The sequence below is a fragment of the Dasypus novemcinctus genome, chromosome 2 (assembly GCF_030445035.2).
Source record: "Dasypus novemcinctus isolate mDasNov1 chromosome 2, mDasNov1.1.hap2, whole genome shotgun sequence".
NCBI lineage: Eukaryota > Metazoa > Chordata > Mammalia > Cingulata > Dasypodidae > Dasypus > Dasypus novemcinctus.
Genome location: NC_080674.1, coordinates 173,633,186 through 173,644,620, shown reverse-complemented (window position 1 = coordinate 173,644,620; position 11,435 = coordinate 173,633,186).

The following is an 11,435-nucleotide window of genomic DNA, read 5'->3' as shown; positions in this document are numbered from 1 at the left end:
ATCACCAGCTTCAGCAAGTACTAATTCATGCTCAATACTATTTTTATTTATGCCCTTTTCCACTTCCCATCCTCCTGTATTATTTTTTTAGGATTTCTTTCTTATTTATTTCACCTCTTCCCCTCCCCCCACCCTGCTGTTTTTCCTGTCTGTATCCATTTGCTGTGTGATCTTCTATATCTATTTCTCTTTTTGTCTTCTCTTTTCATTTTTTCTCCTCTAGAATTCACTGGGATTTTATCCTGAGAACCTCTGATGTGGAACCTTAGAAGTAATACCTTAGGTGCATTCTAACTTTTCCTTTCTACCCATTCTTCATTCCAGTTCCCTTGCCCTAATTTCTTGTCTTTTCCTAGGCCTATAGCCTCTCACCACTTTTTTTCATGTGTGAATGAAAATCAAGGATCATGTCTTGCTTTTAAGGCAGAACAGTGAAAATCAGGACACAATTTTCTGCTGTGCAGCAAAGACTAGCTATAGCCTGGGAGCCCAACCTGTCCTAGGATATTAGGCTGGATAGTTTAACTCAACCTTTTCATTGATGGGGAAACTGAGGATTAGGAAAAATTAATTACTTTACCAGTTAGTTACCCAGGAATCTTGACTTCTTTTCTTATTCAGAGGAAAAGAATTATTTAATATGACAAAAACTAAAAAAATCTAATTGTTACTGGATTTCATTTAGGCTCTTTGACTATGCTGGAGAAATGAATTTCAAGAGCACGTCGGGTAAGTTAGGCCAGTAATTTATTCAGATAGGGAAGGAAGAGAAATAGGAGGAAATAAAAGATCAGGGTTCCAGGTAGAGAGGAAGGGAGTGAAAAGTAATAAAGAGGGCTTATTTACAAGCTCCAGTTCCCCATTATAGATTATAAATGTCCAGGTTTACTTGTATGGCCATGTGGCAGAGGAAAAATGGAAGGAGCAGTACACAGAAGGTAGGAAAACGAGTCCAGAGGCAAGAGGGTGAGGCAAAAGCCAGCTCAGGCCTCTCGGTCAGCTTTATAAACTATTAATTATTCCACCCCTTTGCTAATGGCAGGGGAGGGGTTCCAGCTGTTCACCGTTTCAATTGATTACCCCACCCATCAATTCCCTGTGAGGGCCCAATGATAAAGTCCCTAGGGAACATCTGAGACTTTTCCTTGTATCCAAAAGAAGCCTTTGTTCTGGATAGTAGAATCTTGGGGGTGGGGCTCTTCCAGCAGCCATCTTGGGAGTTACTGATGTTTACGTGGACTCTCTGCCAGGTTCCAGATCTGTCCATGAATTCCCTATCTTACTAGCCTGCTTCATAATCACAGGTTTTTAAAAAGAGAGTTTTAAAGTGTTCTTTAGTGGATTCTGTGTTTAAGAAGTGAAAGGAGAGAATATTTTGCTAACATTGATGTGGGCTATGGGTGGAAGGCTCTTTGTCTCTTCAGAGATAACTAAGTTGTTTGACTTGTGGGTGTGGAACGGTAAGAGGCTGCAGTCCTGCCCTTAGGGACAGTGGAAGCTGCTCCAGTCCCAGGAAATGTTTAACAATGCAAGGGCTATAAACTTTAAGTATTTAGGGGAAATGCAAAAAGTAAATATGCTAAAAGCTTATCTAGAAGGTCTGGAGTCCAAGCTAAAAGCTTACCTAAGATGTGGAAGAGATATATGCTAATTGAAGCCTATTGAGAACTGAAACAAAGGGACCATTTGGCCTTTCCTCTCTGTATAAAAGACGTTTGAAAATCTTGTTCGGGGCTCGGGATTCAAACTGAAAGCTCCCGAGTCCGGCCGGCCGTCAATAAACCATTTTTCCTTCTCAAAATCATTCCTGAGTCCTGGCCTCTCTATACTCAAATAATTGAACTTCTCTTAACTTCCACAACAACATCACTGGAGGTTGTTTTTATGTGTATAGTATGCTCATATTTTCATGGCATATGCAGCTAGACAGGGAAGGTAGAACTCCTGCTGAGTTCCCCTTAGGCTTCATATTCATGGTAGCTTTTTCTGACTCCTGGGCTTTCCTTGGATGATCATGATATTGTTTTACCTAAACAACACTACTACAAGCACCTGACATTTAATTAGCACTGTGGTCGGGCACTATTCTAGTGCTTTACACATGTTTGTGTACTCCTTACGATGATCCTATGGGAGAAGTTGTATGATAAATTGAGAAACTTTGGGCAGAGTGCATAAATAACTTGCTCAAGGTCACAGCTAGTATGTGGCCAAGCTGAGATGTGGATTCCGTCTGACTCCAGAATTTGCATTCTTAAGCCCTCTGCTCTACTTCCTTTGTATAACAGTGTTTAGGAGAAGGGGAATTCACTGGCTGAAATGTCAAAATTCCTGCCCTCAAAGTGGGGACAAAGAGTTAGATGAACTTGGGTTTCTACAAGTTTGAGCCTTGTGACCGAACTGCTCAAAGACTACCAAGGATGCACCAAGGAAGATCCAAAAGAAAGCATCCTCACACACAGTCAGACAGGCCAGACACTCAGTTCAGCCAAAGGAATAACCCAGAGGAGCTGGGCACAAAGTCTGAAACAAATAGGAGGTAGCATGTTAGAAACTAGAGACACAAGAAAGAATACACAGGTTTGGCATGGGGCAAACTGGCTAATCTCAGAGAGATTTCTGAAATGCTGGAGCCCACCTATAGGGGCTTTTTGAAAAGGAGTTCATAGCCTCCTTTGTGAATTGAAGAGAATATGATAATTGCCCTGTTTTACAAACACAAACCTGTACAGCAATCACAGGGAAAACTAGTTAAACATTCAGATTCTTGGGCCACACGTCTGTGATTCTGATTTGGAATGTCTGAAATAGGTTCCTGTAATACCATGTCCAGCAAGTGTTTCAGGTGGTTCTGAAGCAGGCGTTCCATGGATCACATGTTGAGAAATTCCAGATAAGTGTGAAGAGACAAATTGTTTTCTTTCTGTTGCCCTCAAATTCTATTAAGTTAAATGCTAGAAAAGAAAGGAATCATGTCAGGAATTGCACATTTGAAACTAATGGGGTTGGAGTAGAGAGGGTATTCCCATCTTATTTCTTCGTTGGCTGGGTCCATGTTAGGGAGAGTTAGGACAGGGATTCTTCAATTGGTTGTATTTTCATGCATCCGAGGTAGTTCTGTTTTTTGTATCTAGTAACTTTGAAGGGAAAAAGCTAGATTGGGAATTTCATTTTACTGAGGTTTTCATTATTTAATTACATAATTAAATAATTAGACACAGGGAAGGGTGCATCTGGGGCATGCCTCTGGAATATGAATGTATTCATGTGGTCATGTGGTATTATCTCAGTGGGTGGAGACCCACACAATAACCAACAAAGCATTAAATTTACATCCTGGGGAGTCCTGTTAAATTCTCTAATAGAGTGGCAAGAATCTCTAGTGTATATAATCAGAGCCTAATAAAAGAAATCAGACCAATATGCCAAGTCCTCAAATTAATAATGGTACCTATGAACCTTATTCTTATAAAATTGAAACTTAGCCTAATAATATCTATTGCCTAGGAATTACTTCCTGAAAACCTCCTTGTTACTCAAATATGGCCTCCCTCTAAGCCAAATTCAGCAAATAAGCACACTACCTTCCCCCAGCATTGGGCAGGACTCATGGGGATGAGCCTCCTTGGTACTGAGGGATTAATACTAGATGTGTTCAGATGTTTCTTGGGTACTGACATAGTGGGTAGAGTTTCACACGACAACTGAGGGAGTGCTGAGTTCCCATCCTGGCAAGCTCTGTTGCACTCCCCAGTGGAACAGCAACAATCCCCCAAGTGCAAGGGCAAAGACCAGAGAAGATCAATGGTCCAATGATGGGCCCTGGATACTGATGACTATGCTTATGAGCTTTTGGGACTTGTGCTTCAAATTTCAAATAGGCCTAGAGTTGCAGAGTGCCTAAGAGCTACCTCCTGAGGGCCTCCATGTTGCTCAAATGTGGCCACTCTCTAAGCCAAACTTAGCATATAAATGCATTACTCTCCCCCCAGCATGGGACATTACTCCTGGGGATGAGCCTCCCTGGTTCTAAGGAATTACTACTAAGCACCAGCTAATGATGCAACTAGAAAAAGACCTTGAATAAAAGGGGTGAATGGTAAAGATAAATTAGTTTATATAGCTAAGAGATTTCAAAATGAGTTGGGAGTTCATCAGAGGGGTCATGCTTATGCACGTCTCAGCAGAATCTCAGAGACAGCCAAAGAAGATACAACTCCAGGTAGTGGTGCTCTTGAGGGCTATGGAGACACCCAGGTCCAATTGTCATGGCAGATGGCTCTGGAGTTCACTGCCTTGCCAGTCAGCTGTACTTTGGAATTTGTGCTCCTGAGTGTGATGGAGTTGGATTCAGATGTGTCTACTCTATACATGCCTCTTCTGTCACTTTTTACTAAACCTGTGGTTGGCACTGGGGTTGGTGTATGCTCAGGAGACTTGAATCTCTGGTTAGTCCATGTGCCACCTGGGCCCTGAGCCTCAACAGAGTTGTAGCACCTACTCTCCAGTTCTTTGGACTTACCCAGGTCAGCTAACAAGGAGGTGAGGATGATCAACCACCACACCAAGGAACCAAGAGGGTCTACAATTGCAAGCAGGAGAATCCCATCCATCAGCCATGTGGGATCTAAGCCCCTTTTCAATTTAGAGGTGTAGTGGGGGTCACCATCCCAGGGTCCTCAGGATGGAGAAATAAAATATGGATTAGAGTAGATTTACTGGCATTCTACTATAAAATTATTGTGACTCTAACAATGAAAGAAATTATATCATTGATGTGGAAACAGTGGCCGCAGGAGTTGCTGAAGGCAGGGAGAGGGAAAAAGAGGTGTGATATTGGAGCATTTTTGGGACTTGTAGTTGTCCTGACTGATATTGCAGGGACAGATGCAGGACATTATATATCCTGCCATAACCCACTAAATGGACTGGGAAAGAGTGTACACTACGACATAAACTATAATCCATGCAGTGTAGCAGTGCTCCAAAATGTATTCATCAAATGCAATGAATGTACCACACTAATGAAAGAACTTGTTGATGTGGGAGGAGTGGAATGTGTGGGGAGTGGAGTATATGGGAATCTCTTATATTTTTTAATGTAACATTTTGTGTGATCTATGTATCTTAAAAAAAAAGATAAAAAAAGAAAGGAATGTAAACTATTTATTTACATTTGAAGTATCTTTTATATATATATATATATATATATATATATATATATATAATAAGAACCAATCAACAATGCATTTGGAAAAAGACCTTGAATAAAAGGGAGAAACATTAAATACAAAAGAGTTTTTATGACTAATAAATTTCAAAATGAGTTGGGAGGTCATTTTGGAGGTTATGTTTGTTATGTATATCTCAGGCAGATCTCACTGACTGCCACAGTAAACAAAGCCTCAAACAGGGGTGCTCCCAAGGGCTCTAGAGACATCTGGACAATATAGGCAAGGCTCATAAAATCAGCACCCCATTGGTGGGCTTGGTATATATGATAACCTATTTCCCCAATGTAACAGAGCTAGAGTCACTTATAATTCCCGTACACGTGATTCTTCTACCCCTTTTATTTGAACCTATAATTAGCACTATACCCAATAAATATATGTCCCAATAAATATATGAACCAATAATTAGCACTATACCCAATACATAAATCTTTGGTTAGTTCATATGCTGCTTGAGCCCTGAATCTCAGCAGAGTTTTGGCCAACACTTAGTCTCCAGTTCATTGGATTTGCCCAGGACAACGAATAAAATGATGATGGACAACGCCCATCCCGAAAAGCAAAGAGTATCTGTAAGTAAAATAATTCCTTCCGTCTGCCCTGTAAGATATAAGCCCCCCTCTCAATCTGAGGCAGAGCAGACATCACCATTCCCAAATCATCAAGATTAGGAGTGAACAAACATAAGGTAGGAATGCAACCATGGACCAAAGTAGATTTCTTACTATTGTAGTTATAGAAGAACTTGTAACATTGATATAAACATAGTGGTTACAAGAGGTTCTGAGGCGAGGGAGAGAGAATAGGGCATTTTGGGGACATTGGAATTGTTCTGTATGATATTGCAATGACAGATACAGACCATTAAATCAAAATATATAAAGTTGTGTGGTGCAAAGTGTAAACCATAAAGCAAACTATTGGCCATGGTTAGCAGCAATGCTTCAATATTTGTTCATCAATTGTAACAAATGTACTACACTAATGGAAGATGTTATGAATTGGGGAAAATGTGAGACGGGGAAGGGATGTATGGGAATCTCCTAAATTTTTGATATAACCTTTCTGTAATCTAAAGCTTTAAAACTAAAGTTAAAAAAAAATAGAAAAAAAAATTAAACACTCATTAGGCACTTACTATGTGCCAGATACTGCCCTAGAATTTTGGAAATGTGGAAATGAACACAATGGATAAAGTCTTTGACCTCATGAGGCATACAATTTAGAAGATAATTGTAAGATATGAGCTTGCATAGTGGCTAATAAGTTAGTCTCTGGAACCAGACTGCTTGGATTCAAACCCTGTTTCTTCCACTTGCTGCGTGATTGCTCTATGCCTCAATTTTCTCATTTATAAAATGTGGATTGATAATAGTGCCTTCCTCATAGGGTTGTTGTGGGAATTAAATGAGGAATGAATGTAAAATATTTGCCATAGGCCTGGGTCATAGTAAGTGTTCAATAAAGAGTATTGATTTTCCAAGGCTAGAGGCGTGTTCTTTGAAGTCTTCGGCTTTTAGTTGTTTATCTCTTGGATAGCCACCATTCACTCACCACCGGAGTGGAGCTGCAGGTTAGGAGAGCTTCCTTCTTCTCCAGTATCCTCACTCAGGAAGAAGCACCTTAAGCTTCAAACCTGGGCAGTCAATAGAAATGTATAAATTTTGTAATCTGATTGGTACGTACCCAAGTTTTTAAATTATTCTAGTCAGGGTAAGAAAATGTTGAGGATAGGAAAAAGAAGTATATTCATTCCATGTGATATTTAAACAGTATTCTGTAAGAATATTCAAGACTGTGGCCAGCATCAGTCATAGCAGAGAAAGGTTGGCCTACCATGTGCTCTGTGGAGCATAGCCTGTTTTGCTTTGTACAATTTTATGTAAAATATCTGCACTACAAAAAAGAAAATTAGAGTTGACTTGAGATGTGAGGAAGGGAGATATGGAGCCATCGTGTACTTTGATGATATCTATGTCTCAGTAATTAATGATACCTCAAATACCTCCAGATTCTACCCACCCTTTTTCTGGTAAACTTCAGAATAAATCATTCTTCATAGATACAGTTTCTAGAACAAGCCCCTTGTCATGGACACACTTTATAAAGGAGGCCCTATTTAATGAATAGACTAATTGAGAGTATTCACGTGCCATTTACATAGGGATCGAGGTTAGAGCCAAACTGGCTTAAATTGAAGTATTATTTGTTGATCTGGTTATAGCACAGTGGAGGCAAATGGCAAATTGAGTATTTGCGACACGATGAAGAAATCCCTAAACCTGATATCCTTTTCCAAAGGATTGCTCAAAACTTATCCTTCAAAACTCTTCCCAGGTTCTCTTTATCTCAAAAGAAAGGAAGCAGGCTGATCTGCATTCTGCAGCAGGCTGCCCCAGAGCCTCTGCAGTGAGCCGATTTGAAATTGACTTTCTCCCTTGAGGATGTTTGTTGGATGCAGGGGGGGAAGAAAAGTCAGCTAAGCCAAGGCATCTTTAAAGATCTTCTTGCTGAAGCAAGAAACAAACTGCACTTTAGACAATATATTTCCAATGTTCTAAGCCATGACCTTCCCTACTTCAAATGAATACCAATGAAAATCAATTTCTCCCTGAGTGAGTAACAGAATTTACTGGGGTTAGAAGGTAGGTGAGGAGGAAATTTAGAATATGAAAGGGATAGTAGTCTTTCCAGGGGTGAGGAGGAAATTTAGAATATGAAAAGGATAGTAGTCTTTCCAGGGGTTCTTAATTCTACCAAGCAAACTTTGCCTATAGGGAAAAGAGCTGAAATTCCTGAAATCATAGTGTGCTTAAAGGGGCATTTAACTTAACCTTGGAATTCAAGAAAGTTCAGGATGCACTCACAAAATGGACATTCAGAGGCCTCTGAGTATAAAAGTACTCCTTCCTCAACAGGTACACCCTGCCCCAGTGAGATTATGTTTATCATTCCTTTGACACTAATGCATTTTGGAAAAAGCCTAGGTGTTGGATCTGGCAGTGTTAGATTGGATTCAAATCCTAGTTCTGTGTTTAACCTCTTAGAGCCTCAAAGACTTTACTGTAAAAAGGAGATACTACCTTGCAGAATTGTTTTGATGATTAAATGTGATTACTATGCAAGTCAGTTAATGCAGTGATGACCTCATTAAGTACCCAAAATGTTTCTCTCTGTTCCCCACTCCTTCTCACACAGACACTTTATTTCCTCTATGCTTTGATCTAGCCTCCCTTGCTTTTCTTCTACTGGACCCATTCTTTAGGACTCGACTCCCACCTCCCATTTCCTTGGGCCCTCTTTCTACAGAGATCTCTCCTTTTCACTTTTCCTAGTGTGCCCAGTTTAGTCCATGACCTTCAGGAATTTGATTAATGTGGCAAGTCCATCATTTTTTTGGGGGGTGGTGGTAGATGGGTATTGGCTCCCTACCAAAGGCATGTTCGGGTCCCAAACCTGGACAGTGGGTGTGAATCTATTTATAAATAGGACCTTTAAAGATATTATTAGTTAAGGTGTGCCCAGACTGAATGAGAGTCGGCCTTAACCCAAGCTGACTGAAGCCCTTATAAGCAAAGGAAATTAGACATGCAAGAGAAGCCACAGGAACAGCCAGAAGGCAGAACAGGGCACTGCACTGTATGTCTTAGGGCCGGCCCCCAGGCAGCCCCTTGTTGTCTCTCCCATACTGCTCCTTTGAGAGCTCTGTGAGCTCCCTCCTATGTGCAGGGCAAGTTCTGGGACAGTGAGTTCCTCAGACTGTCACCAGACAGATGGGCCAGACAAGCGTACCCCACAATGTGCATAAGGGTTACTCTGTTCCCTCTGGAACTGGGACAGGGACCTGCCCTGGGAGAATGGGCTGGCTCCATGCAGAGCTGTCGAGAGCTAGGGAAGGGGCTAGCCAGGATGCCCCTGAGATCTTTCCTGTTTTAAGTAGCCTTTCTTTTTTTTTCTGGTGGCACTAGGGATTCAACCCAGGACCTCGTACATGGGAAGCAGGCGTTCAACCACTGAGCTACATCCACTCTCCAGTAGCATTATTCTTGATTTGGTACTCACTCTGTTAATATGGTCCTTTACCTCTTTTTTGGTACTTTGAGAAAGATGTTTTTGACAGTTTTTGCTGGTTGTTCAAAGCTTCTATGGGGGGATGGAGCCATGAAGTTTCTCACTTTGCCATCTTGATTGGGGTGGGGCTGTGGGGTTAATCAAGATCATCAATTTTTTTTTTTAGTATTTTTAAAAAAGATTTATTTTATTTATTTATTTCCCCCCACTTCCTCATTGTTTGTACTTGCTCTGTCTTTTCATCTTTCCTGTTTCTTTAGGAGGCACTAGGAACTGAACCCGGGACCTCAGATGTGGGAGGGAGGCACCTAATCACTTGAGCCACCTCCATTCCATGCTTCGTTGTTCTCTCATTATGTTTTTCTTTTTGTGTCTCTTGTTGCATCATCTTGTTGCATCAGCTTGCCTTGCCTGCCTGTTGCGTCAGCTCACTGTCTTGCTCATCTTCGTTAGAAGGCACTGGGAACCTCCACTCCCTGCTTTGTTATGTCTCTCATTATGTTATTTTCTTCTTGCATCTCTTGTTGCATTAGCTTGCGTAGCCTGCCTGTCACGCCAGCTTGCTGTCTTCTGTAGGAGGCACTGGGAACTGAACCAGGGACCTCCATGTGGTAGGTAGGGCTCAGTTGCTTGCGCAACATCTGCTTCCCAAGATCATCAGTTTTTAATACTCCATGACACTCAAAAAACTGCAGGACCTATACCAGGCCTACAATAAATTTTTACTGATTGATATTTTTATTATATATTTTTGATAATAAGCCCCTCAATTTTTTCTAAGTTGATATGGGGACATCATTAATGATATTTATCAAGTGCCCTGTGATTTATATATATTAACTCAAAAGTTTCATAAGCTTATTGGAGGCAGGTATTATCCCCATTTTCCTAATGAGCAGAGTCGGAGATATTCAAAACTTGCCCAAATGATATAATTGGGAGTAGACAGGGTTTCAACTAAGAACTTTCTGATTCTAAAGCTGGAATTGATTCTGTTATGATGTGACCCTTCCATTAATTTTCTTATTGAAATGTGTTTAGGACTCTAAGTCTTGACTTTAGAACAGAACTGATTTTCTATGTGAATACCCTTCATTACTACAGCAGGTCATTCCTTGGAACAGCTACAACTTCTCTTTGCTGAATCTTCTGATATGATTCTGGGTCTCTGTGAGAAGTGGAAGAACGTACTTGGATTCTTCTCCTGTTCAGAAGTTATAGGTCACGTGCCCCTACCCTTTATGTCCTAAGTCTCATTACATCAGCAAGAAACTTTCTTGGAGTGACAAGAGAGAGAACAATAGAGAGGAACTTAACAATTTTTTTTTAAAAAACAATTTTTAATAGGACTGTTCTCAGTATGTGGCTTTGACATCTTCAAGAAGAACCAAACAAAACATCTGTATACAAATAGTTAGCTTCTTAAATACAAGTTTTCCCTGCTATAAAACTTTGATAAATAGTTTAGGAAATGATATAAACCCATCTGTCTAGATACTCCAAATTGCAGTATTTCCGCCCTTAGAATTAGTGAAAGGAACAGCGCTATTGCAAATAAATTCCATTTCCCCCCGCAAAAGAGAGGTGTTTTCTATTCTACAATGCTTTCCAATTATATAGGGTAGACCATGTTGAATAACAACAGGAAGTCCCAAATTGAGTGCATGTGGCCAGTACCTGAAATTCATTATTGGTAATTGCTCTTTTTTCCTGCTTAAACAGATATGTAAACATTCAATTAGAGATTTTGGAGGATAGTTATAACACACTTTCTTCTAGACCCTGTAATTTATGTTCAGACAATGGTCAGTGATTTACCCATTATATTTCTAACTTTCCCACTATTTATATTTTTTTAAAAAGTCTTAGCTCTAGAACTGTGCTTTTTTAGTGTTGTTGTTGGCTCCCTCATCTGCTTTGCACATTGTTTGCTCATTTTTGTTTGTTGTTTTTGCTTGTTTTCAATTTTGTTTTTGTCATTGTTTTGCACATTGTCTGCTTGTTTTCTATTGCTCATTGTCTGCTCTTTGATTTTGCCCGTTGTCTGCAAACTGAACCTGGGATCTCCCATGTGGGAGGTGGGTGCTCAACTGTGTGAGTCACATCTGCTCCCTAGAACTGTGCTTTTAT